Source organism: Suncus etruscus, chromosome 18 (assembly GCF_024139225.1).
Source record: "Suncus etruscus isolate mSunEtr1 chromosome 18, mSunEtr1.pri.cur, whole genome shotgun sequence".
NCBI lineage: Eukaryota > Metazoa > Chordata > Mammalia > Eulipotyphla > Soricidae > Suncus > Suncus etruscus.
The window spans coordinates 4823752-4851104 of NC_064865.1; the positions used below are offsets into that span (position 1 = coordinate 4823752).

The 27353-nt window shown below is 37.5% G+C and overlaps 1 protein-coding gene across 1 annotated transcript in view; it reads right to left on the reverse strand.

Moving 5' to 3' along the window:
* SUPT3H (SPT3 homolog, SAGA and STAGA complex component) overlaps positions 1 to 4807 on the reverse strand; it is a 507641-nt gene extending 502834 nt beyond the window's left edge. The window contains exon 1 of the mRNA XM_049765516.1: positions 4692 to 4807. The gene's annotated coding sequence lies outside the window, so the exon portion shown is untranslated. The remainder of the gene's footprint in view (positions 1 to 4691) is intronic.
* Positions 4808 to 27353: the final 22546 nt, after the last annotated feature.

A 27353-nucleotide genomic window follows, 5' to 3' on the forward strand; every position in this document is an offset into this window, starting at 1 on the left:
AGGCAAGTGCTTTGACCCCCATCTATATCTCTCCAGTCTCATTCAATGTTCTTTCCACCATTTTACTATGCAAATTAAATTTTGTTTTGTAGCCACAACCAAAGGTGCTCAGAGATCTAGTTGTTACTCCTAACACTGTAAACAGGGCTCACTCCTTGAGGGCTGGAGGAAGGGGGGACCATATGAGGAGCTAGAGATCAAACATGGGTAAGATCTGTGCAAAGGAAGGTACTTAGCCTGCTTTCCAGTTCCCTGCATCTTAAATTTTTTCTCTCCAAGACCTATTATTTAATAATAGTTAGGCCACAACAACTTTAATTTTTTATTACAGTTTAAGTAATATGGTTATAATAATGTAAAATATTCTGTTAATGTGCAAAGTTTATGGACACCACCACCAAAGTATCCATGAATCTCTACCACTATTCTTATACCACCTGTCATCCAACCAACAATCTTTTTTCTTTTCTTTTCTTTTTTTTTTTTTTTGCTTTTGGGGCCACACCTTGTGACACTCAGGGGTTACTCCTGGCTATGCGCTCAGAAATCACTCCTGGCTTGGGGGACCATATGGGATGACAGGGATCAATCCAAGGTTCGATAAGCAGCTTGCAAGGCAAACACCCTAGCGCTGTGTATGGCTCTGGTCCTGAACAATCTCTTTTTTAAGTAACAAAAACAATCTAAGACTTCTGCCCAGATAAAAGAAGAAAGGCAAAATTTTAAATAACCACTGGATTTAAAGGATAGGTCACTTTATTGAATTAGTAGAATTCTCCTCTATTAAGTATGCAAAAACTTACTGCTTTCAAGCAAGTGTATCTCTGAGGTTGCAATATGATTAATCTTCCTAAAATATGAAAGATTTTGTTTTCAAGTCTTTCAAATTGCAAGATCACAATTTAAATTTTAGTTGCAAAATGATTAATCTCCCTATTTTATAAATTTTACTACTTAAAAAAATGACAGTATATGGTTCCAAATGGACATATTTTATAGTGAAACAAAATAATTATGCTGGACCAAAGAAGCTCTAAATATCTCATGATTATCCCAGAAAAAGTGAAATGTATAGTCACCCTACCCAAGTCAGATTAGGGTATTCTCTGGACATCCTAAATTCATAAGCTTTTAATCTTTGTTCTAGATCCAATAATAACCATCAATCCTGAAACCAAGGACACCATTTTACATACATCAGGCCACAGTTAAGGGTACTATCTAAATAGAGGATTTTTTCTTCTATTTTCAAAATTATCTTTATAAATATTGCCTGAAAAAGAAAGCAATCCTGTAAAAAAAAAGTCACCAAATTTCAAATTTCAAAATTTCTGAATAACCAGTAAACTACTTCTAAAATAGCCCAGCTAAAGATTACTATAATAATTCATTAAATTCAAACACCATATTTCAAATGGAAAATTTTCAGAAATTGCTGTTTAGCCTAAGAAGCGAAATAACAAAAGATAGTGGAAAGTCATGATAAAAGTGCAGTACATGGAAGAACTCAAGGAAACTTCAGTTAATATTAAGACACTCTAACTGAATCTGACATTAGTTGTAAAACCTAGGAGTCAAATAATGCTTTAATTTGTCAAGTAGTAAATAACAACTAACAGAACCATGTTTTGAACTATCCTATTTGAATGAAAGTCATTATTTGAATTTAAGTATGATTCCCTAAGGCAATAAATGTTTCAAGTACTGACTTATAACTCCACAACGAATCGAATTGATGGTCTGGGCCAGAGTGGTATATAGCGGATAAACCTTAGCCTTGACACAATCAGCCCAGCTTCAAACCCCAGCATCCAATATGGCCCCAAAACACCACCAGGTCTAATCCTAAGTATACAGCCAAGAGTAATCCCAGTGGACAGCCACACATGGCAAAAAATAAATAAATAAATAAATAAATAAATAAAATCCCATATAATTGGTTTGAATGAATGGGTCTAGAGAGGTGGTAAAGTAGATAGAATGCATGTCTTGCACCCAGATGATCAATTTGATATTGGCATCCATATGGTGCTGAAAGTCATGCTAGGAATGAATAACCCCTGAGAACAAAGCTAGGAGTAATCCCGAACACTGTTGGTTATGACCCAAAAACAACATCAACAAAATAATTAAATGATTTCTCAAAGTCAGAGTCTATAGACTCATGCTGTTCAATGATAGCCACAGTCAGATATAGATAATTATAATTTAAATTGTCAGGTGTGGATAATTATATTTAAATTAAGATAAAAGAAACTTAAATCAAGGTCTTCCTCATCTCACTCTTGAACCCTACAGTTAATCATACTGAAAAAACTGAAAGGCAAAATTACAGAACACTTCCATCAGGTAGAAAGTTCTAAGGAACAGCAGAATATTCCTTACTTGAATATACCTAGAGACTTCTTTAAAAGAGCAAGATAAAGTTTGCGGTGTTTGTGCAAATGACTATCAAGAATTGCTCCTTCATTGTCAAACCTGATGCTCTCTGGAAAATCCAACAACATGGCATCTCAATCCTACTTCTAAAGTCCTGTCCCTCACATATACAGACCTTACTTTCTCTCCTCCCTGATTAATGTACACTCATTTTGAAATACATTAAAAATTCTATTTACATTAATGTCATATTGGCAGTATCATTTGCGTGTCAGATATTATACACTACTTAATATAAATCTGCTCTCACTTGTTGGACCAAACACCCTAATTTGTGGAATGGGGAGCCAGAGGGTCTGGGTTACTCGGGGATACTCAGGAGTTACTATATATTACTAGCTGTGCAATCAAGGATCAAGGATCACTCCTGACTGTACTAGGAGAACCCATAAGGAGTGCCCAGGTTCGAATCTGGGTCAGTCTCCTATAAGGCAAAGCGCCTTATCCGCTGTATAATCTTGCTGGCCCCTAAACGCTATATTTTTTTTTTCTGGGACAACATCTATTAATGCTCAGGACCAACAACGCAGTTCCAGTTTGATGCTGGGCTTCGTTGGTGCTAGAGAACCAGCCCACACCTCCTAGCAAAGCAGTGGCAAGCTCTCTCTCAAGAGCCACTCTTCACACGGGGCACCATATATTTCTCAGGGGGTTGCTCCTGGTGGTGCTGGGATTTTACCTGATGGGCAAAATGAAAGAACAAGTGGACCCCTTGAACCCCAGTCCTGTCCTGATTTAGGGTTTGTTTTTTATTTTTATTTTTGAGGCCATACCGGCGAGATTCAGGGCTTACTCCTGCCTGGCTCTGTGCCAGGGATCATTCCTGGCAGGCCTATGGGACCTAAATGGGGTGCTTGGAGATCGAACCTGGTTGAGCAACCTTTGTGCAAAGCAGAGGCCCTATCAACTGGGCTTATCGCTTGGGCCGCTCTAACTTGTACCTGAGGAAAAAGGTCTGTCGTGAAGGACGGTTCAACCTGTGAGGCAGAAATCAATGATCATGTCTCAAGACAGCAGGGCCTGGCACCCTACACCAGACTTTTTCAACCACTGTGCCTCAGTACACCCAGTGTGCTATGAGAGTGTCTGGTGTGTCATGGGGGAAAAAAATCCCAATTTCATTCAGCAACATTCAGCTTTGACTCATAAATAGACCAATCATTAGATTATTTCATAATAAAGTAATGATAAAAATAATTTCTTTGTTTGATTCCTAGTCAAGAGAATGACTTTCTAGATAGTCAATATAGGCACAGAGTTAAAATTAAATTTTTTTAACATTTTCTAATGGTGGTGTGCCTCGTAATTTTTGTTTTCATGAAAAAGTATAGGCACAGAGTTAAAACTTTTTTTTAACATTTTCTAATGGTGGTGTGCCTCATGATTTTTCTTTTTTTTTTCATGAAAAAAGTATAGGCACAGAGTTAATTTTTTTAAAACATTTTTCTAATGGTGGTGTGCCTTGTAATTTTTATTTTCATGAATGAAGTATAGGCACAGAATTAAATTTTTTAACATTTTTCTAATGCTGGTGTGCCTCATGATTTTTCTTTTTTTTTTTTTTCAAGAAAAATGTATAGGCACAGAGTTAAATTGTTTTTAACATGTTCTAATGGTGGTGTGCCTCATGACTTTTTTTTTTTTCATGAAAAAAGTATAGGCACAGAGTTAATTTTTTTAAACAGTTTTCTAATGGTGGTGTGCCTTGTGATTTTTTTTGATGAAAAATGTGTGTCTTTGCACAAAATAATTGAAAAACACTGTGGCCTTGACATTGAATCTATAGAACTGTCCTCATTCTGTCCTAGCCCCCCTTTTATAGAAAAACTGAGCCATTCACGGGCCATTTCCTTTGGGGGAGCACCAATAAGCGGGGTACCCCGCCCCCCAGTCACTAAACTACAATCTAGCTTGTCCTTCCAGGACACATAAGCCATAGTGGCCTGGGAGGCGTTTTCCCGCCAAAATCCAGAAAAGACCGGGCCGGAAGCGGAAGTTGTAGATCACACCTCAGCCACGCCCAGCCGACAGACCACGCCCACCCGCCGAGTGGGAGGAGCCAAGGCCGAGTCCACACACCCGGGTCCGGTTCGCGCCAGTCGCCCCCTCGGGAAGCTCCGGTCTCACGCATGCGCAGATTCCTCCCTCGAGGCCTCCTTCCCCCTCCCCCGGGCATTTTTGAGGTCGGCGCTAGGACCCTGAGGCGAGCCCGCCCGCTCCCCAGACTTCCCTCCTCTCCCCCGACAGACAACCTCTGCTTTAAGGACACTCGTCGGCACGGCTGGCGCGTGGGTAGAGATGATGCGATTTCTGCGACGGCGGCGGCGGCGGCGGCGGCCTGGGGCACGCTGGCGTAGGGGCGGGCTTAGTGGGCTGAGTGGCGGGGCAGGGGCGAGGAGGGGGAGGCAAGATGGCGGGGGGCGGCGCGCGGCGTGGGAATCGCGCATGCGCACACTGCCGCCGTCTCTTCCTTGAAAGCCACTTCCGCCACGCTCCTCCACCTCTACTTCCGCCACACTCCCCGGGGAGGCGGGACTTCCTATCGCTGATTGATTGACACTTCCTTCCTCTTCACCAGCTCTGGTGTGTCTAGAGGAGCCCTAGGCCAAACTCAGGTTCTTTGGTTTGTTTTAGTTTCTTTTTTTTCCAATATAGGAAGGTTTTATTTAGGACTTGGTGTTTCTCTTCTTGCTAACCCATACAGTCATCAATCATATACCAGTTTTATATGTGCATGATAAACAGATATAAAATAGAAGACAATAAACCTTGTTGAAATATAGAAAAAAAGAGATGAATTTTGGGGGACTGCTCCCAAGATTCTTGGGACATAACAAGGCCAGACTAGGATTCTTGTATGGGTTGTCTTGGAGGGTTAGAAAGGAGGCTGGTCTTAGAAGGGATGAAGCAATATCTTGTGAATGAGCAGGATTGTGCTTTTAGAGGGAAGGGAATAGCTGTAGAGCAACTTTTCTAACTGGGAATTTTCTGGCAAGCTGAAACACATGTTCCTCCAGAGCAACCATCACACACACACACACACACACACACACACACACACACACACACACGCATCTGCAGTGGAAGATGAGAGTTTGCCATAAAGCTTTTTATTTTTTCCACTTCATTTTACTAAGCTCAAGCCTGTAATGATCATGTTTTTTTATGATGGAACTTTTTCTTTTTTAAGCCTTTTTAATTTTTATTTCATTCTGCCTCTCCCCATATATTTTTAAATCTACCCACACTATTTAACTGTATCCTGATTAATAAAGATGAGATTCATCAAATAATGTAGCTGTGGACCAGAGATTTGGTTCAAAGGTCAATTGCATCAGTTCAGGGCCTAAACATAGAGGACATGTGGTCTACCACTTGAGTATTATCACTGGCATCTTGTTTTTTTTATATATATTTATCATTATTTTAAGAAAAAAAACTGTATTACCCATTCTATAGCTACCTCCTCTGAAGGCAAATATAAAATACTGCAGAGCAATTCAACTTATTTATCATCAGGATAAAATCAAGTTATTCTAAATATTATTGTTTAGTTATTTTCTTACGTATGAACTTCCATGTTCTGGAATAATCCCTTCCTTATATTTGCTTGTATTGTTGAAAATAGCAACTTACTTACCAGGAATTTCACTTGAGTCTTCTATTAATGTTGTTTAGTTCTCTGTAATGTCTTCATAAATCTTAGCCAAATACTTAAACTTCCAAATAAATATATTTAGAATGTAAAAATTCACTTTATTGTGTAAATAAAACAATTCAGTACTAAGGAAAGGGTTAAGTATAAAGGAAAGTAACTCTGAAAAGTAATGATTTTCTACAAAGAAAACTTTTTTCATACAATAGTTGAAAAATCCTTTCAAATATAAAATATGGAAAACTAAGAAAAAAAATTAATATAACATCTAGAGAAATATAACCTGAAGCAGATTCTTTTCAGTGAAAATTATTCAGTTGATGTTGTTATATCAGTTCTTGTAAGTAAGTTTATTTGCATTACTTGAAGGGCAGATTTACCTAATTTTTCAGAAATGAGCTCAGATCTTAGTCTCTGGCGATTGGTGTCTTAATTTACATATAGTCACTCATAAAGAATTAGTGAAATTAAACCATGGAAAAGGGAAATTGTTAAACAAGGTACATTAGGAGATTAAAAATTCACTATTAAGAATTTGTAAATTGTGCTGCTGGCAGCTATCTTAACTTTGAAATCACATAGTTATTCTAGTGATCCTACCTCCTGGAATCTACTAATGTTAAATTAATTTTAGGAATTGATTTAATCATAATTTTATAGGTAGTTTGAGTACTGCTCTATTTTCAACGAAGTAATTTGCACTGAAGTATTATCAAGTATCCTAAATCATCAGTGCTACTAAGGTATCTTAATTAAAACACATTTAAAGCAATGAAACTATTCCTGAAGCTATAACTACCACCTATACCAGCTATCACTAAATATAACTACCACCTCCCAGAAGAATATGATTTTAAAGCATGTAGAGAAAATACAACAGAAGATCAGATGAACTCATTAGACCTGAGACTCCATTCCCTGAACCAAGGTGTTGAGAAATACAAAATATTGTTTCTTGTAGATTTTTGTACTCCTCTGGCATGATAAGGGTCATAGAGATTTTAAAAAGGGAAGACTACATATTTAAGTAAGATACTTCTTGATATCTTAAAATTACAGTCTTGGGTGATAAAAGAAGCTCTAGCTCTCCAAAGTTTCCTCACTGGTAGATGTCATAGATTACTTATATGACTCATTTTTAGGATGTTTCTTATTTATCAATTATCATAGCTTTTGCTGTATTTGCATTATATTTCTGAAGCTTACTCATCATGGAAGCAAACTAGGTTCATATTGTTTAAATTTCATACAATTGATATATTAAATTAGTTTTCTGGTATTTATAACTATTTTTCAATTTCTATCAAAGGCACTTTATATAGACATTAAGTCATTCTGAACAAAGGATTGCTCAGATACTTGGACAAGTGATTTACTATCACTGGGCCTCAATTTTTATATATGTAAAGTGGGGATATAAAAGGTATAAAATGAACTAAAACTTGGCACCCTTAAACTTCCTTTCTACTTTTAAGTAGGTGTAGCTAGGGCCAGAGCTATGATAGTACAGTGAGTAAAGTACTTATCCTGTACAGGGTCAACCCAGGTTCAATCTGTGGCATACCATATGTACTCTGAGCTAAGCACTGAGGAGTAAGTCCTGAGCACAAGTGTTGCAATTGGCCAGGAGAGATAACTCAAATCAGCTGAAGTGCATGTATTGCATATAGGAAACCCAGATATGATAACTCTCCACCATAGTCTCCTGAGCACTTTGAGGAGTAAGCCCAAGCATTAAGCCATAAACAACCCCTGAGCGTTACCAGATTAAACTCAAAAACAAACAAACAAATAAATAAATAAGAAGAATAGTAGTAATACTCAGCTTATAGAATAATTATATTTCAGATTCATCCATTTAGGAATCTCATTATAGGTTTAATATACCAAATCTGAAATAATGTGTCAGTTAGAAAAAATGATGGGTTTTAGATTCAAAAGTAGAAAAATAGCACATGGAAATTCAAGCATTTTTTTGGTTTTTTTTTTCATTATTTAAACATCTTGATTACTAATATGATTGTGATTAGGTTTTAGTCATGTAAAGAACACCCCCCTTCATCAGTGCAACATTCCCAGCACCAATGTTCCAAATCTCCTCCATCCCACCCCACCCCAACCTGTACTCCAGACAGGCTTTCCAGTTGCCTCATTCATTCACATGATTATGGTAGTTCTCTGTGAAGCTATTTTTATAGCTGCACTCACCATTCTTTGTGGCGAGCTTCATGAAGTGAGCTGAAAGTTCCAGCCCTCCTCTCATTGTCTCTGAGGATTGTTGCAAAAATGACTTTTATTTTTCTTAAAACCCATAGATGAGTGAGACTATTCTATGTGTGTCTCTCTCTCCCTCTGACTTATTTCGCTCAGCATGATAGATTCCATGTACATCCATGTATGGGAAAATTTCATGACTTCATCTCTCCTGACAGCTGCATAATATTCAATTGTGTATATGTACCACAGTTTCTTTAGCCATTCGTCTGTTGAAGGGCAACTTGGTTGTTTCCAGAGCTTGGCTACTGTGAATAGTGCTGCAATAAATATAGGTGTGAGGAAGAAGGCTTTGTATTGTATTCTTGTGTTCTTAGGGTATATCCCTAGAAGTGGAATAGCTGGGTCAAATGGGAGCTCAATTTCCAGTTCTTGGAGGAATCTCCATATTGCCTTCTATAGAGGTTGGACTAGACGGCATTCCCACCAGCAATGGATAAGAGTTCCTTTCTCTTCACATCCCCACCAGCACTGATTGCTCTCATTCTTTGTGATGTGTGCCAATCTTTGTGGTGTGAGATGGTATCTCATCCTTTTTTTTTTATTGTGACTGAAGTTCATTTACATAGAATTATTTGCGATACATAGTGACAATGAATGAAGGGCATTCCCACCATTTATTTTCCTTTGGGATACAATATGTGATTTCTCTTTTTTTGTTTGTTTGTTTTTGGGCCACACCCAGCAGTGCTCAGGGGTTAGTTATTCCTGGCTCTATGCTCAGAAATCGCTCTTGGAAGGCTTGGGGACCATATGGGATGTCAGGATTCGAACCACCGTCCTTCTGTATGCCAGGCAAACTACCTCCATGCTCTCTCTCTCTCTCTCTGACCCCAATATGTGATAACTTTTGTAATAGAAACAAACACCTTTATACTTCTCTAGGTAGTGGGTGCTAATTATCTCATTCATTCACTGACATTTGGGACCTATCACCTTTCTCAGTGTTGCAGATAGGTCCCTGAACACAAGAGACAAAGTTATACCATTGTTAAATACGTTCTAGTAGAAAGAATCAGGCAGTAAACAAGACCATAAAATATGTAGCACATTAAAAGGACATGATTATTATGGGGAAGTTTTCATACAATGGGGAAAGAATATGGAATGAGACAATGCAAAGGAAGAATGGAAGATTCACAATTTTCAATTGTGCAAACAGTATTTGCCTCACTGAGAAAGTTAAATTTGCGTAATGATTTGAAGAAGGTAAAGGAACTAGCCAAAGATGGCTAAAACAGTGCTCCAAACAGATCTAAGCCAAAGTCTTCAATGTAGGAGCAAGCCTGTTAAATTAAAAGAATAGCCTGGGGCCGGAGCAGTGGCGCAAGTGGTAAGGTGTCTGCCTTGCACGCGCTAATCTAGGATGAACTGTGGTTTGATTCCAGGCCATCCCATATGGTCCCCAAGCCAGGAGTGATTTCTGAGTGCATAGCCAGGAGTAACCCCTGAGCGTCATGGGATGTGACCCAAAAACCAAAAAGAATAAAATAAAATAGCCAGATGACATTTGTGTATTTGTTTGTTTTTGTTTGGGGGGCCACACCTGGCAATACTGAGGAGCTACTCATGATGGCTGTGTTCAGGAATCTCTCTTGCTGGCTCAGGGAATCATATTGGATGCCCTGGATCAACCCAGTCTCATTAGCATACAAGGAAAGCACCTTCTTTTGTACTATCTTTCCAGCCCACCAAGAAGACATTTTAAATGAGGAAAAGTGGCCAGGAGAAAAAGTAATATGTGAGGTCACAGAAGTACTAAAAGAGCTGGTGGTGGAGGGAAGGCCAATCTGTCTGAGATGAGGAAGCTATTATTAACAAATAATTGACTTGATGTAATTTAATGTTTTTATTATAACACTGTGATTTACCAACATGTTCATAATACAGGCATTTTAGGAATTAAATGTTCAAACACCAGTCCCATCACCATGGTAGCCTTCCCTTCATCAGTGTCCCTAATTTCCCCCCATTACCCTAGCCTGCCCCTTAAAGACACAAAGACTCTGGAAACAGCCAAGATACCCTTCAACAGATGAATGGCTAAAGAAACTATGGTACATATACACAATGGAATATTATGCAGCTGTCAGGAAAGACACAGAATGGTCTCACTCATCTATGGGTTTTAAGAAAAATGAAAGACATTCTTGCAATAATAATTTTCAGGCACAGAGAAAAGAGCTGGAAGTTACAGCTCACCTCATGAAGCTCACCACAAATAGGGATGAGTTTAGTTAGAGAAATAACTACATTTTGAACTATCCTAATAATGAGAATGTACGAGGGAAATAGAAAGCCTGTCTAGAGTACAGGCGTGGGTTGGGTGGGGAGGAGGGAGATTTGGGACATTGGTGATGGGAATGTTGCACTGGTGATGGGTAGTGTTCTTTACATGACTGAAACCCAAATACAATCATGTATGTAATAAAGTTGGTTAAATTAAAAAAAAACGCATAATACGTTACATGAGTTTTCTCTGTGACCTAAAATAAATAAATAAAATAAATAACCTACTGTGAACTAAAAAAAAAAAAAAGACACAAATTTACTTCATATTGTTTGTTACAACACAAAGGCAAATGAAATTACCAAAACTTGGAACAACAATAGTCAATTTAAAGTAATTGTTTTATTTCTTCATGGTGTTACTAAAGTCAGTGTCTAAGATTTTCCTTGGCTGTGATTGGTGTTGGTTGAACTTTCTGTGTTACTGTTAAGGCTTCCTGAGCTTGGTAGATTTGTATTAACTTTCCCAACAGATTTTTTGTGATGCTACTGGGATGACATTACTATAAAATTTTGAGGTATTCTGCCACACAGTGCAGGATCTACAGATCTGAAACTAATTGGTGGCTTGGCAATTGGATCAGATTAAGTTGTGGAGCTGGGCCATTTCTGTCCGAGTGTTGAATGTGGCTGTGGGCTGCTGTGGTTCGTGCAGAAAAGGGATTCTGCCCACTCACCCCCAGTGCCTCAAAGGTATCAGCCTGTACCAGACTACTTGGGAAGAGTTAGAAGAGTGAAGGGCACTATTTTCTTTTGAAGCTTGGTAGAAGAGCTGGGCTATTTTTCTGTCAAAAGATGGCAGGTGTGGGCAGAGGCTGTGAGTTAAAATTTTTAATAGTCTATAGAGTCACAGGCTTTAAATCGATAACCCAAAAAAGAGATGATGGTAGTAGCTTGGACTAAAATTGTTATGGCACATTTATTGGTTCTGGATAAATTTTGAAAATCAATATTATTTGCTAACAAATTGTATTTGAAATTCTACCTAAAGAGAAGAACCAAGAATGACACTATAGTGTTCGCGCAATTGGAAAAATAAATTGATTGCCACCAACTGATAGATGAAAGACTAGAAAGTGTGTTGAGTGATTGAAAGAGATCAAGAATTTAGTTTTAGGATCCAGAGAGATAGCACAGCAGATAAGGCACTTGACAGACCTGGGTTTGATTCCCTAATACTCAGTATAATCACCTGAGCCCATCAAGAATGATCCTTGAGCACAGAGCACCTCTGAGTATGGCCCCAAAACAAAACAAAGCAAAATAAATAAAAATAATTCAGTTTTAGGGGCCAGAGAGATAGCATGGAGGTAGGGCGTTTGCCTTGTGTACAGAGGTCGGTGGTTCGAATCCTGGCATCCCATATGGTCCCCTGAGCCTGCCAGGAGCGATTTCTGAGCATAAAGCAAGGAGTAACCCCTGAGTGCGGCTGGGTGTGACCCAGAAACCAAAAAATAATTTAGTTTTAGTTACAAATAAATAATTAAATATAATGTTTTTATTTTATTAGTACCTTTGCCCTCGTAAGTACTTATGAAGTTGAATAAAATTTTGTATTTGTAATATTTAATAATTATAGCTTAATCAGTTTATAAAATAGTCCTATCATAGAGGTCAATTTAAATTTTATATAGGGAAAAACATTTTATGTTAGCTTTTTAAACATGTTGGAAAGCCAAAATCATAGGATGGGATTAAAGAGCTTGCCTTACACTCAGCCAACCCATTTTCAATCTCTGGCACCACATATTGTTCCCCAAGACCTGCCAAGAGTGAGTACAAAGCCAGAAGTAAGACCCAAGCACCATTAAGTGTGTCTCCAAAACCAACAAATAGTGACCTTATTTAGAAAAGAAACAAAAACAATAAACTGTTTTGGTTTTGGTCTGTTTCAAAATCTAAAAGTAAAATGGAGAATTAAATTGACACAAATATGCAAACAATCCTGTTCCCCAAAGCATTTCCTTTGAAATGTGTGCATATAAGACTAAATCTATTTCAATGACTATTTTAATAACTCACTCCATTTTCTATTATGCACATGCATTTATTTTACTGTTATGCCTAAAAACAGGGAAAGAACTAAAGCCATGCCATTCATGAAACCAGTGTGGCTAATGTAACCAGCTATTCCTAGTTCACTGAAGCTAAAGATAGGAAACTTATTTTGATTATGGAATGTACTTATCAGGGACTGTGGTTCAGGGAACTCTACTCACATATTTGACCAAGTTATTATATATCTAGTTTTTTTTATAGATGTCATATAAGTTGTATCTTTTTTACTCCAAAATGCTAACTCAGGTATGGGGAGAAACATGGACTAACATGCCACTAATTAACCAAAATACCCAATGCAACTATTCAACTTCTCTAAAAGCAAAGGTCCATAAATATTTTCTGACACAAGGTTAGGAAGTTAGTACATGGGTTAAGGCATCTGTGATGCATGCAGCCAACCCCAATTTGATCCCTGCCACTACTAATAGCACTTCTGAGAGTACTGTAGTTCTTAAGCACCTCCAGGATTGGCCCTTGACCATTACTGGAGATAGCACTGAGAAGGGAAGGGAAGAGAAGGGAATAGGGGAGGGGAGGAATTAGGAGGAGGGAAGGAGATAGGAGAAGGGTGTGTGAATGGAAGGGAAGAAAAGTGGGGCAAGAGGAAAGAAAGGGGGATGGAAGCATCAAGTTTTGGAGCCAGATAGTATTTTAAATTTACTAATATGATCAAATTTAGATCAGGAAGTAAGTGTTCTGGAATAGGTAATAAGGACTAAAGTTATATCAGTGGAATAGAAATGATGGAAGACAGGAAGGGAAACACTAAAGAAAATTAGAATGTATAGGACTTAATTACTGTTAAGATGTGAGGATGGAGGGCCAGAGTGATAAGACAGTGAATAAGGATTTTTGTCTTGCATGCAGCCAACCTGAGTTCAATATCCAGAATTCCATAGAGTCCCCAAAACATAACCAGGAGTAATTCCTATGTGCAGAGCCAGGAGTAACCCCAAAGTATTGTGGGCTATGACCCCCAAAAAAGATATAAGTATGGGACTTAAGAGATAATATAGTGGACAGGACACTTTCCTTCCCTTTTATGTGTCTACGATAGATTAATCCCTGGCATCACTATGGTCCCCCAAACTGAATAGAGCACAGAACTAGGAGTAAACCCTTAACACTACCAATGTGGCTAAAAACATAGATAAATGGATGGATGGATGGATGGATGGATGGATGGATGGATGGATGGAAGACAAAGAATTCAAGAAAAATGATGGATGGAGAGATAATAGAGGATAGATAGATAGATAGATAGATAGATAGATGATAGATAGATAGATAGATAGATAGATAGATAGATAGATAGATAGATAGATAGATAGATAGAGACAAAGAATTCAATAATGATTTCAAAGGCTTGAGTACCAGATTAGGTATGTTAAGCTTACCCTAGCTATAAAATTCTAGATGGCTATAATCAGTAGTCGAACTAGTTTGTTTTATTCTAAATGGTAGAGATAAAATGTATAATGTCTGTGATAGAGGCAGGCTGGTAGGGTAAGAAAAGAAGGGGAGGGAAACAGGAGGGAAACTGGGGACATTGGTGGCAAAAAAAAATAAACTAGTGAAGAGAGGGATGTGAGAGAATTGTGTGACTGAAACTTAATTACTAACAACTTTTCACTCTATATTTTATGGTGATTAAATTTTTTAAAAGTAAAATGAAGTCCGAAGTTCAAAAATGTAGGTGAATATTTCAACTTAATAACTACCAGAATTCAGCATAGAGTAATCCACATAAATATACCACTTAAACGTAGATCATAGTCCTCTTCCTAAATTCAAACTAAAACATTCTCACAAGAATCTGTGTGGGAACAACTGAAGTCAGGGAGATAATGAAATGTTCAGGAGAGCATACTTAAAGAGAAGTGAGTCAAAATTGAACCCTACACCCACATTCATTGGAAGGAAAAACAAGACAGTGATAAGGTAATAGTGTCACAGAAACCAGGAGAACAGATGTTTCAAAGAGAGATTAATAGTATTAAAACAAGAATCAAAGTAAATCAGACTTAGCGAAATCAAAGTGCCCTTCAATAAAGCAGTTTGATAGAGTAGCAGGGTTAGAAACTTGGTTGCAGTGACTAGAAAAAGGAAGAGTAAACAAGGAAGTTGAGAAATCAGTGTGTTATTCTTTCCAAGAACTTGGCCTGTGAAAAAGAGAGAATAGCTAGAGAAATATTCAGGGTCACAGGATAGATTTTCAAGATCAAGAGATTTCAACTTGTTTACAAGCTTTGAAGAAACTAGTAAAAAAGAAAGATTGTGCATGGAATATAAGCAAGCCAATGAGAGAAAAATGTTATAATGTGGAGATGAAATAGATCCTGAACAGACAGTAAGAGTCTAGAAAGTGTACTGAACTATAAAAAGGAAAAGTAGATCGAAAGAGTGAACAGGGCCTTCAGGCATTTTATAAACAATACCCACATTTTCTATATAGCACAGGAAAGAGGGATGCTGAGAAAAAACTGCAGAAAAATAAAAACAGAATGAGAACTTAAGTTTTCTTCAACTACAATGGGCCACAGGCTAGAGATAACAAGAGACATAAAGTCAAGGAGTTCAAAGCATAGAGCACTGGATTTTAAAGCATGGTTGAAACATCATGATATAAAATTAAATTTGTCCTCATCACACACTTACAGAACCAGAAACTGGCTCTATAATTGTTGAGAAGAAACTCAGCAATTCATTTTACCTAGGTAATTTTGAGGTTTGCTAATGTTTGAGTGCAACTTTCACTAGAATTTCTGCAGAATTTGTGACTTTCCTCAGTAACAATGATAAAGCACAAGTATGGTATTCAACCACTTTCTTTTCATTTTTTTAGTAATATTTTCCACACTATAGTTCCTTTGAGAAATATTCTCAAGGATTAAGAAACCCTTGAGAACACTGGATTGTCAGATGCTGGTTTCTCTTTGGAAATGAGTATTATGTCAGCTTTTAAAAATCTGAGCAAACGATTAAGGCAAGCTCCCCACTCACTGTGCTATTGCTCTCGCCTATAAGCTCTGAATATCCCTTTGGGCCCTTATTCCTATTATTAAATCATTAATTTTATAAGTTCCTATCATTTTTTCCTTTTCTTCCTGTTTCTAATTTTTATTTTTAAATATTGCATGCAATGGTAATCTACCAATATTGGTATCTACCAATATTTTTAGGAGGTCCTTCCAAACAGTAATCAGTAATTCTGGGGGCTGCACCAACAATTCACAGACAACAGGACCATTAATCCAATACAAGGATTCAAGATGTGATGCTTCTTGGTTTCCACTGCAGAGTGCTAGGGGCCTTGATTGCCACATTCTGTGGTGTTCATGAGACCATAGGAGCAAGAACTGAACCTATATCCCTAACCACAATACTATTTCCCATTCCCCACTTTGTAATTTTTTTATTATTATCATTTTTTTATTTATTAGAACAAATAGGCACATATGGAGCAAAGACTCCTATGAACTTTGGATAATGCAATGCCACTAGTTAGAATGGACACAGTGGATGCAGAGAAGTTTGGATTAATAAAAGTTTATAAGTTTGGATGTTGGAGCAATAGAACAGAAGATAGGTTGTTTGTCTTGCATTCAGAAGACCTGGGTTCAATGCCCGGCATCCAATATGATTTCCTGAGTTATGCTGGAAGTGATACCTGAGTGCAGATACAGAAGTTACCCCTGTAAACTAACAGGCATGACCCAAATAAAAGTTTTCAAAAAAAAACTGAGCAAAGAGGAAGGAGTCTGGTGATTAACTCAGTGGCAAAAGCTCCTTTCTTGAAAGGTCTGGGGTTTAAAATTGGTATTGCCCCACATTACCTAGCCATCCCAGAGGCCCTGCCATTTGGGGTTACTTGTGCCATAGTTGAGTGTGGTCTCTGGCACACAAGTCACAAGTGAAAGCGACCTCTTATCATAACAACAACCAAAGGGAAGGAAAAGGGAATTGTTTAAATTCCTTAAAAAAAAATTTACCCTATCAATAAATGGGGAGAAGAAATGAACAGACACTTTCTCAAAGAAAAATACAAATGGCCAAAAGACACATGAAAAAAATGCTCCACATCACTAATCATCAGGGAGATGCGAATCAAAACAACAATGAGGTACCATCTCACACCACAAAGACAGGCACACATCACAAAGACCAAGAACACTCAGTGCTGGCAAGGATGTGGAGAAAAAGGAATTCTTATTCACTGCTGGTGGGAATACCATCTAGTCCAGCCTTTATGGAAAACAATATGGAGATTCCTCAAAAAACTGGAAATTGAGCTCCCATATGATCCAGTTATACCACTTCTAGGGATATACCCTAGAAACAGAAAAATACAATACAAAAATACCTTTCTCGAACCTGTATTCATTGCAGCACTATTTACAATAGCCAGACTCTGGAAACAACCAAGATGCCCTTCAACAGACGAATGGCTAAAGAAACTGTGGTACATATATACAATGGAATATCATGCAGGCGTTAGGAGAGATGAAGTCATGAAATTTTCCTATACGTGGATATACATGGAATCTATTATGCTGAATGAAATAAGTCAGAGGGAGGGAGAGAGAGAGAGAGAGAGAGAGAGAGAGAGAGAGAGAGAGAGAGAGAGAGAGACGCAGAATAGTCTCTCTCATCTATGGGTTTTAAGAAAAATGAAAGACATTCTTGCAATAATTCTCAGAGACATAAGAGATGAGGCTGGAAAGTGCACCTCATGACATGAAGCTCACCACAAAGAGTGATGAGTGCAGTTAGAGAAATAACTATTCTAACAACTATCATGACCATCTTAATGAGTGAGAGAAGTAGAATGCCTGTCTCAAATACAGACGGGTTGTGGAAAGAGGGAGCTGGGGGTCATTGGTGGTGGGAATGTTGCACTGGTGAAGGGGAGGTGTTCTTTTTGTGACTGAAACCCAACTACAATCATATTTGTAATCACAGTGTTTAAATAAAGTTATTATTAAAACATTTAATGTAGGCACCATGATTTTCAATACTGCTAATTAAAGGATATCATACATAAAACATACATGCCACACATTCCACCAGAGTGTCAGCTTCCCTCCACCATCATCCCAGTTCCCCTTCCCCATTCTGTCTTAATTTCACCACAGCCCCACTAGTGTTGTGCTTTCTACTAAAAATAAGTTCTCCGTTTCTATTGCCTTTGGGTATTTGTTGTTCCTTAATTAGGTTTCTTTGTATTCCCACCTATGCAGACCATTCTCCGTCTGTTCCTCTCCTAACTTCACTCATCATGATACTCTCTAGATCCATCCATGTAAGAAAAAAATTGGATGATTTCATCTTTTCTTCTAGCTGAGTAGTAGTCTGTTGTGTAGAAGTACCATCGTTTTTTTATCAAGTCACCTGTTATTGGACACTCCAGATTTTGGCTATCGTGGATAGTGCTGTAATGAACATAGAAATGAAGATATCATTACTATAGTGTTTGGACTCATGGGGTAAAATGTCAAGAAGTGGAATTTCTGGGTCAAATGGAAGATCAGTTTCTAGTTTTATGAGAAGTTTCTATATTGTTTTTCAAGAAAGATGAACCACTTGACTACCAAGTAGGTTGATAAGGCCTCTTTTTCCCACATCTTCACCAAAAATAAGTATATTTTATCCGAATAAATAAATAATTAACTTATTAATAAATACTAATCTCATTGGTATACAGTGATATTTCATTGTTGTTTTGATTTTCATTTTCCTGATGATCTGAGATACAGATCATATACCTGTTGGACATCTGTATCTCTTCTTTGAGGAGGTTTATGTACATTTCTTCCTACCATTTAATATTTTTTATTTATTTGTTTTTGGCTAGTTTGTTTTGGGGTCATACCAAGCAGTTCTCAGGGGTTACTTCTGTTTTTGCACTCAGGAATTACGCCTGAGGAGTTACTCAGAAATTAAACCCATACAGGACTGTATGGAATGTGGGGATTCATCTTTGTTGGTTCCATCCAAAGTAAGCGCCTTATCCATTATACCCTCTCTGGTCACTTTTTTGTTTCTTTATTTTGGCAGGGAAAGCATACCTAGCAGTGCTCAGGATTTTCTCCTGACTGATGTACCCTAGAGGGTGCCAGAGATAGAAAACTGGTCAACCTCATGCAAAGCAAAAAGCTTATCATTCCCTCTCTCTCTTTCTTTCTCTCTCCCTACCTCTTTCTTTCTCTCTCCCTCTCTCTCCTTTTTTGTCTCCCTCTCTCTCCCTTTCTCTCTCACTCCCCCTCTTTCTCTTTTTTCTTTTTTGACACTTTTATTTGCACTATTGCTGATTAAGGGATACCATGCATATCACTTTATCCCCTTTCATCACCCAGTCTTGTCCAGAGTGATCAGTTCCAACCATTACTGTCATGATGAAGTGTTCACTACCATAACTGCATTCACCACTCTTTGTGGCAAGCTTCCTGCCATGGACTGGTGGTCCTGGTCCTCATCTCTATAGTCTTTGGGTATTATTACCAAACTACTTTTCTTATACCCCACAAATATGAGTGAGATTATTCTGTCTCTTCCTCTCCTGACTCATTTCACTTAGCATAATAATCTCCATATTCATTCATGTATAAGCAAATTTCATGACTTATTTTCCTAACAGCTGAGGGATATTACATTGTATAGGTGTATCATGGTTTCTTTAGCCACTAATCTATTCCCAGGTACTTTTGGTTGTTTCCAGATTCTGGCTATTGTAAATAGTGCTGCAGCAAACATAGGAATGCAGAAGGCTTTTCTGTATGGTGGTTTGGAGTTCTAGGTATATCCTTTGGAGAAGCATTGCTGGATCATATGGTAGCTCAATTATATTTTTTTTAAGTTCACATGCTAGTTTTTGGCTGTATATAAGGGCTATAAATATGAAGGTTTTGAACAAATTCTGCATTTGAGAAATTTAAAAAAGAAGGAAGTAAGAAGAAAGGCGGAAAGTATGGACATATGCAAAGAAGCATATGTATTGTCCTCTCCTTTTGCCCCACTCTCACCAGGAGAGAGATAGAATACATCTCTGTAGAAAATTTCAAAATCACTCTGAAATGAAACATTTTGCTACTTAATTTAAAGGCAAACATTTATTATTTTATGTTTTATATTTATCTTATAGTAATGAGATGGCTTTAGTGTCTCTTCCTTCCCATTAGATATCCCACAGCATCTTATTTTCCAAATATGAATCAAGTACTCCTCAAATTTAAAGGAGGAAGAAAGATGGGGCCGGAGAGATAGCACAGTGGTAAGACATTTGTCTTGCATGCTGCTGATCCGGGAGGGAGCTGGTTCTATTCCTATCATCCCATATGTCCCCCGGCCTGCCAGGGGGATTTCTGAGTGCAGAGCCAGGAATATTCCCTAAGCACCGCTGGGTGTGGACCCAGTCAATAAAAAAGTTTTAAAAAAATAAAGGAGGAAGAAAAAACTAAAGGAGGAAGAAAGATATATGCTCTGAGTTGTAGCAGAACTTATAGTCTAATATGTAAAATCATTGTAGGTCTTAGACATACGAAACTTACTGTGGAATCATAGAGGAGATGAGTTCTCTTTCTAAATACTTAATACTTCAAAACTAATTCATTTGATTACTAGTTTATTTATTTATTTTTTACCAGTTTCTAGTTCTAACCTGCAGGTTCTGGTGTAATTAGGCTTTTTATTCTTGCTTCCAGTCAGTTAAATCAAAATGCATTGCCTTTTTTCTTTTGCTTGTACAGTTCAAATAGTTTAGGACAATCTAGGGAATTCAGAATTATACAATAGATAATCACTAAATTCAAGAGACTTCGAGTTTATCTGGGTAGATGAAGTTTATAGCACATTTTAATACTCAAATGTAGGGTTGGAAATGCTGGTCATCTGTTCAGGGCTTACACATGAAAAACAAGTGAGGAATTCAACCTCTGAACAATACCCCTGAAGAACATTTTCATTGTTTGGTATTTATATATGTATGTCTTACGGAGTTGCTCCTGGCTCTGCACCCAGGAATCACTTCTGTTGTGCTCAGGGTTCCATATATATCTGAGGGGTTGAATCTGGGGTGGTCATGTACTAGGCAATTGCTCTACATGCTGTGTTATCTTTGCAGTCCAGCATTTATATTTTTTCTTTATTAAAAGTGAAAATAATTAAGCTCTCCAAAGGTCTGACCCCATCCTCACCCCATCCACTCAACTCCCCCCGTGACAATTCTACCAAATTTCTCAGACAGATCACACTTTAGGTCAGAGAGTCAAAAGAGAAAAAAAAATGGAGTTTTAGGAGAGATATTAATTTGAAAACAAAACAAAACAAATTCTTTGTTCTTTAGATATATATATATATATTCCAACTTCTCTTTGGTTTTCTGTAGTTTAAATACAATATGCCCAGTTATTTATTTATTTTGCTTATATTCTGTTTGTTCTTTGAGCTCCTTGGTTTGTGGTTTCTGGTCTGTAGTTAATTTTGTATAATTCTCAGCATTACTACTTCAAATATTTATTTTGTTCCTTTCTTGAGGTCATTTCTGTTGTTACCAGGGATTAAACATGGACTCCAGCCTTCTGCTTTCTCCGCAGTTATCTCCATGGCCTTTTTTTTTTTAATTTCTATTTTTCTTGCTTGCTTTCTTGTACTCTTTCTGTCTTTCTGTCCTAGTCATCTCATTACAATTGTTAAAGTTTTTATAATTGTCCCACAATTTTTGATATTCTGCCTGACAGTTTCTTTCTTTTTCTTTTTCTTTTTTTTTTTTTTTTTTTTTTTTTTTTTGGTTTTTGGTTTTTGGGTCACACCCGGCGGTGCTCAGGGGTTACTCCTGGCTGTCTGCTCAGAAATAGCTCCTAGCAGGCACGGGGGACCATATGGGACACCGGGATTCGAACCAACCACCTTTGGTCCTGGGTCGGCTGCTTGCAAGCAAACACCACTGTGCTATCTCTCCGGGCCCAACAGTTTCTTTAATATTTTTCAGCTTGGGAATTTTGTTTTGTTTTGGAGCCACACCCAAGAGTGCTCAGGGGTTACTCCTGGCTCTGCACTTGGGAATTACTCCTGGTGATCTTGGGAGACCATCTGGGATGCCTGGGATTGAATCTGGGCTGGCCACATGCAAAGCAAATTCCCAAATGAATATTATATCTCTACTTAAATTCCAGAACCCCACTTCTGAAATTTTTTGTTGAATTATCTCCACATTTGCTTTTTTTTTTCTCTTCCCCCCCCCCCAAATTCTGGCAGTTCTCAGGAGTTACTCCTGGCTCTGCACTGAGAAATCGCTCCTGGCACTTTCAGGGGACTATATGGGATGCCAGGATTCGAACCAGGGTTCATCTTGTGTTGACCACATGCGAGGCAAACGCCTTACCAGAGTGAGATCAACAGGCATTATATCTTTCAGGTTCTAACTTACTTTGCTTAGCATAATGCCCTGTAGTTCTAACCAGATTATAGCAAAAGGCAAAATCTCATAATTTTTAATAACTATGTAGTAGACATTGTGCGTATATTCACAATTTTTCTATCCACCCATTTGTTGTTAGACACTTGGACTATTTCCAGATCCTCCCTATTGTTAAAAAATATTGCATTGAACACAGCAGTGAACCGATCTTTTCGAATTCATGCATTGTGGAGAGGAATTTTGAATTTTACCAAGGGGCAGAATTACTATGTCATATAGTAGTTCTGCTTTTAATTTTTGAAAAACAATTTTATATTGTTTTTCATTAATGCTCAGTCATAAGATGGTCCCACTAATAGTGGATGAGAGGTCATTTCTCACCACATCCCCACCAACACCGATTATTTCTATCCTAGAGGGAAATTCTCTCTTCCGTTATAATGGTTTTAATTTATAGCATGTCTTTTATTATTCACTATCATTTTTGAATCTGAATGAGGGCTTGCTGCAGAAGCCTCAAAAAACCACTGTCATGCTGGCTTTGTGAGTAAAAAGCTTTTGTAGCTATTGGAAATACAACGCAGGCAGGAGCAATGGATCAAAACTTATCTCCCTATATCTTAGTTTCAAGGAATACTTTATATAGGTAAGAAGTGCTTGAAATTTCTGCTTTTCCTAGCTCTTGAAAAATAGAGCATTTGTTTTGTTACAAAAGGATGGGAATCTTTAGGGAGAAAGTTCTCGGTATTAATAAAATTAATATTAATTAATAATGTTAATTACTATTTCTGCACTTTTCCTTTTAAAATGTAATTGTTAACAAATCTTTGATTCTTTGGACTGTTTTGAGGTAAAAAAAAACAACAAGAGGATCTCTGAATGAATTTCTTGCTGAAAAAGTGTGAGTTACAGTATTTAGCGAACCCCACTATTCAGTCTCAGAAAATGTTTATGTTCTACTCTTTCAGGTTCCTGGTTTCATCTCATCTCTTTTCTTAAATTCTCCATCTGTTTTTGTACTAGAGTTTACTTTTTCATCAAATTTCAGTATACTAATTATAGTTCCATTAAATTCCAGTTTGATAGTTTCCCAAATTTTGCCTTATCTCGGTCTATTTATAACATTTGTTTCTTTTGTAGTTTTTTAAACTTTAAGCATGCCTTATAATTTTTGTTCAAAATCAGATACTAGTTAATAGATAAAAATAATTTACGTAGGGGTTATATTTATATTTAGGAAGACAACATAAATATGTTCATATTAGAAATATAAAACTGGTTATATTTATGATAAACCAGATAAGTCAGAATAACCAGATAATGTAACCAAATTTTGGTTTGTTTGCTTTGATTTGGTTTGGTTTGGTTCTTGGTTCTCAGGGCTTACTCCTGGCTCTGCACTTAGTGATCTCCTCTTGTGTGTTTACTGGACCATAAGTGATGCTGGCATTGAAAAGGAATTTGTTGCTCTACTATCCAGTCCTAACTTATTTTATATATACCTGGTTACTGTGATTTTAGTGTGTTTGTAGTGTGAAAGGATAAATTTCTTCCAGTTTTCTCCTTTTATTTAAAAAAAAAATTGGGGGGTGGTGGTGTTTGGGTTGGTTTTCCCTAGAGACTTTTCTTAAGGAGGGTCTGAGGCTTGCATGTCATTTTACTGTAATCACTTGCTGTTGTGCAGAAACCTGACTGATGGTGTTAAAGTACCGAGTGAAGGAAATGCCTTATAATTCTGTGGTTATGTTGCAGCTTTGACTTTATCTATGTCACTGTGCTGTGTGACTCTCATAGTTGTTTCTGTTTTCTACCCCACCACCATTTCCTATTACCGGTAAGTAGGATGGAAAATCTGTAGAGAGCTGCATTTGTGTATTTATTTCTGCTCCCTGATGTGAGATGTGACGCCACATTGGGTATGTCCCTTCTCTCAAAGCAGGTATGTGTGTGTGTGTGTGTGTGTGTGTGTGTGTGTGTGTGTGTGTGTGTGTGTGTGTGTGTGTGTGTGTGTTTGGGGCCACATCTGGTGGTTCTCAGGGCTTACTCTTGGGTCTACTCTGTGGGATCACTTCTGGAGGGACTCAGGGACTATATGGAGTGCTGGGGATCAAATCTAGGTTGCTGCATGCAAGTCAAGTTGTATTGTCTCTCTAGATTCCCCATATCAGTTATGACAAAAAATTATCTCTGTCTCTGTCTGTCTCTTTCTGTCTCTGTCTGTCTGTCTGTCTCTCTCTCTCACTCTCTCTCTCTCTCTCTCTCTCTCTCTCTCTCTCTCTCTCTCTCTCTCTCTCTCTCTCTCTTACTCTCTCTCCAGCAGTAGTGAATTGCCCCTTCAATGGTCCTACCACATTTGGCCAGTAACTTCTACTCTTGTACACTGTGGCTGATGTCTATTTTTTTGTTTTAGTTTTTGCTTTGTTTTGAGGCTATATTTGTCAGTGCTCAGGAGTTACTCCTGGCTCTGCATTTAGGAATACTTCAGATGGGACTCTGGGGGACTCATATATGCCATGCCATGTATTGAACCTGGGAAATTACCTTCAAAGCAAACTTTCAACTTGCTGTACTATCACTTTGATGTTTATTTTTATCTGACTTTCATGTGTTTGGGCATTGATTTGCTTGAAAGTCCTGATTCTCTAATGAATTTAAGAACAATAAGGCACCAATTGGCCCTGGTTTCCTTTTTTTCTTGTAAAGTCAAGGTTGATGACGTCTAAGCTTTTAATGTGTCTGCCTGGAAATTGATAATGAACCTCAATCTCATAAATAAAGAATCTATGAATATTAGAATCTGATATCAGTCCATAAAGTCACTATATTATTTTATTATAGAAAGACAAAGTGTTTATATTCAAATCTGGTTCTTAACTTTATGAGTCCTAGATTATTTTAGATTATATTTAGTCCATCTGAAATCATATTTGCTCATCTATAAAATGATGGTAATATCTATTGTTATTACTGAATCAGAGGCTTACAGGGAAGAAAAATAAAAATATATGAGTAAGCACTTGGGACAAAAGGAGCATCACAGAAATCCAGTGAAAAAAGAGTCAGCATTCATGTTTCTTAACTTTACTCTATAGTCTACAAAAGCAAACAATTCAAGTGGCATGCACAATTTAACCCAAAGCATTTTTTAAAAATAATTTATTTATTTAAACACCATGGTTACAGAAATGTTTTAGTTGAGTTTCAGTCATCAAATGAATGCCACCCTTCACCAGTGAAACTTTCCTTCCACCCATGTTCCCCATTTTCCTCTTCCTTTGCCCCCCTTCCTGTCTTTGGAACAGGCATACTATTCCTCTCTCTCACTATCATTGTCATGGTAGTTGTTGGGGCAGTTATTACCACTTTTTGTAGTAAGCTTCATATCATAGGCTGGTCCTTTTAGCCCACATCTCTTTTGCCAGACCATTTTTAAACAGTTTTATTAATTTACAAAAGATTCTTTTCTTTATAAAATATTTCTTAATTGAATAATTGCTTTAGTAGTAAGACAAAGACAAAAGTTGAGGCCTGACCAGGTATACAATAATAGCCTTTAACTAGAAAATTTGCCTAATAGATATTACAGAATACATGTGTTTAAATAAATGTTTCATAAAACACAGATAACATGGGGCCGGGCGGTGGCGCTGGAGGTAAGGTGCCTGCCTTGCCTGCGCTAGCCTAGGACGGACCGCGGTTCGATCCCCCGGCATCCCATATGGTCCCCCAAGAAGCCAGGAGCAACTTCTGAGCGCATAGCCAGGAGTAACCCCTGAGTGTCACAGGGTGTGGCCCAAAAACCAAAAAAAAAAAAAAAACACAGATAACATATTAATAGATAAAATTTTAGTCAGACAATTTCCCAGAATTTAAATGTTTTATTGAAATGTAATTTGCATAACATAAAATTTACCTATTTTACTTGTATAGCTAAAAATTTTAGTAAATTTATCAAGCTATGCAATTAGCTCCTTACTCCAGTTTAGGAAATTTTAATGGTCCCAATAATATTTATTATACCCACTCATAGTTAAATCGTGGTTTTATTTGGGGGCTGGGCTACACCCAGTAACAGGTTACTCCTGGTTCTGTGCTCATTAATCACTCTGCAGGCTTGGGGGGCCCTGTGGGATGCCAGGAAATTATCCAGGGTCGGCCGTGTGCAAGGCAGACGCCCTACCCACTGTGGTATCGTTCAGGACCTGGTTTTGTTTTGCTTTGCTTTTGGGTCACATTTGGCAGTGCTCAGGGATTATTCCTGGCACTGTGTTTAGAGATCACTAGGATGGGGCTTGGGGAGCCATTTGGAATGCTGGGTATCGAATCTGGGTGGGCCACATGTAAAGTAAGTGACTGCAAGGCAAGTGACTTAAATACAGTACAATCTCTCTGACTTCACCATTTCCATTTTATATGATCATTAATCCACTTTCTTATCAGTTTCACTTATTCTAGACATTTCACATAAATAACGATGTGTTGTCTTTAAATTTGACAGCATACATTTAGTGTTTAGAATTCTTCCATTCTAGAGCCTATATGAGAACATTATTTTCCATCCATTTTACCCAAGACTTAGGCATTCCCCAATATATTTATATAAAATAGATAAACAAATCAAATATATATTGATGATAAATCATAAGTTAGTTTTTAACTATTTTTATTTAAGCACTGTGGTTACAAAGTTTTTCATAGTTTTTTTTCCACAGTTAAAGTTCATGATTATAATCATACAATTTACAACAACCTTCACCAGTGCATATTCATCAGTTATTTTTTATTATTTTAATCAAGGTGGATTACAAATCTTTCACAGTAATATTTTAGGTACATAGTGATAGTGAATCAAAGGCGTTCCCACCACCAATATTGTCCTTCCTCCACCCCTGTTCCCAGCATGCATCCCATATCCCCCTCTTTTGATATGAAGTAGAGGTGGTCCTCTCTGTGTCTAGTATGTTGTGAATTGGGTATCGATTCTCTTGTCGTTGACTTTGGATTTGGTGCTTAAGTTTGAACCATTTTTTCTTTCTACTTAATGTTCATGTGATTGTTTGGCCTTGGTACCCTCCATAAATCTGTTAACTTTTTATGACCATGATATGGAAACTTGATTCCATATGCTATCATGACTCACAGTTTCAGAAATGAGGCAAATATGAATACTGTATTATTTTTATTGGTGAATAATAATATCTATTGGTAAAAAACACATTT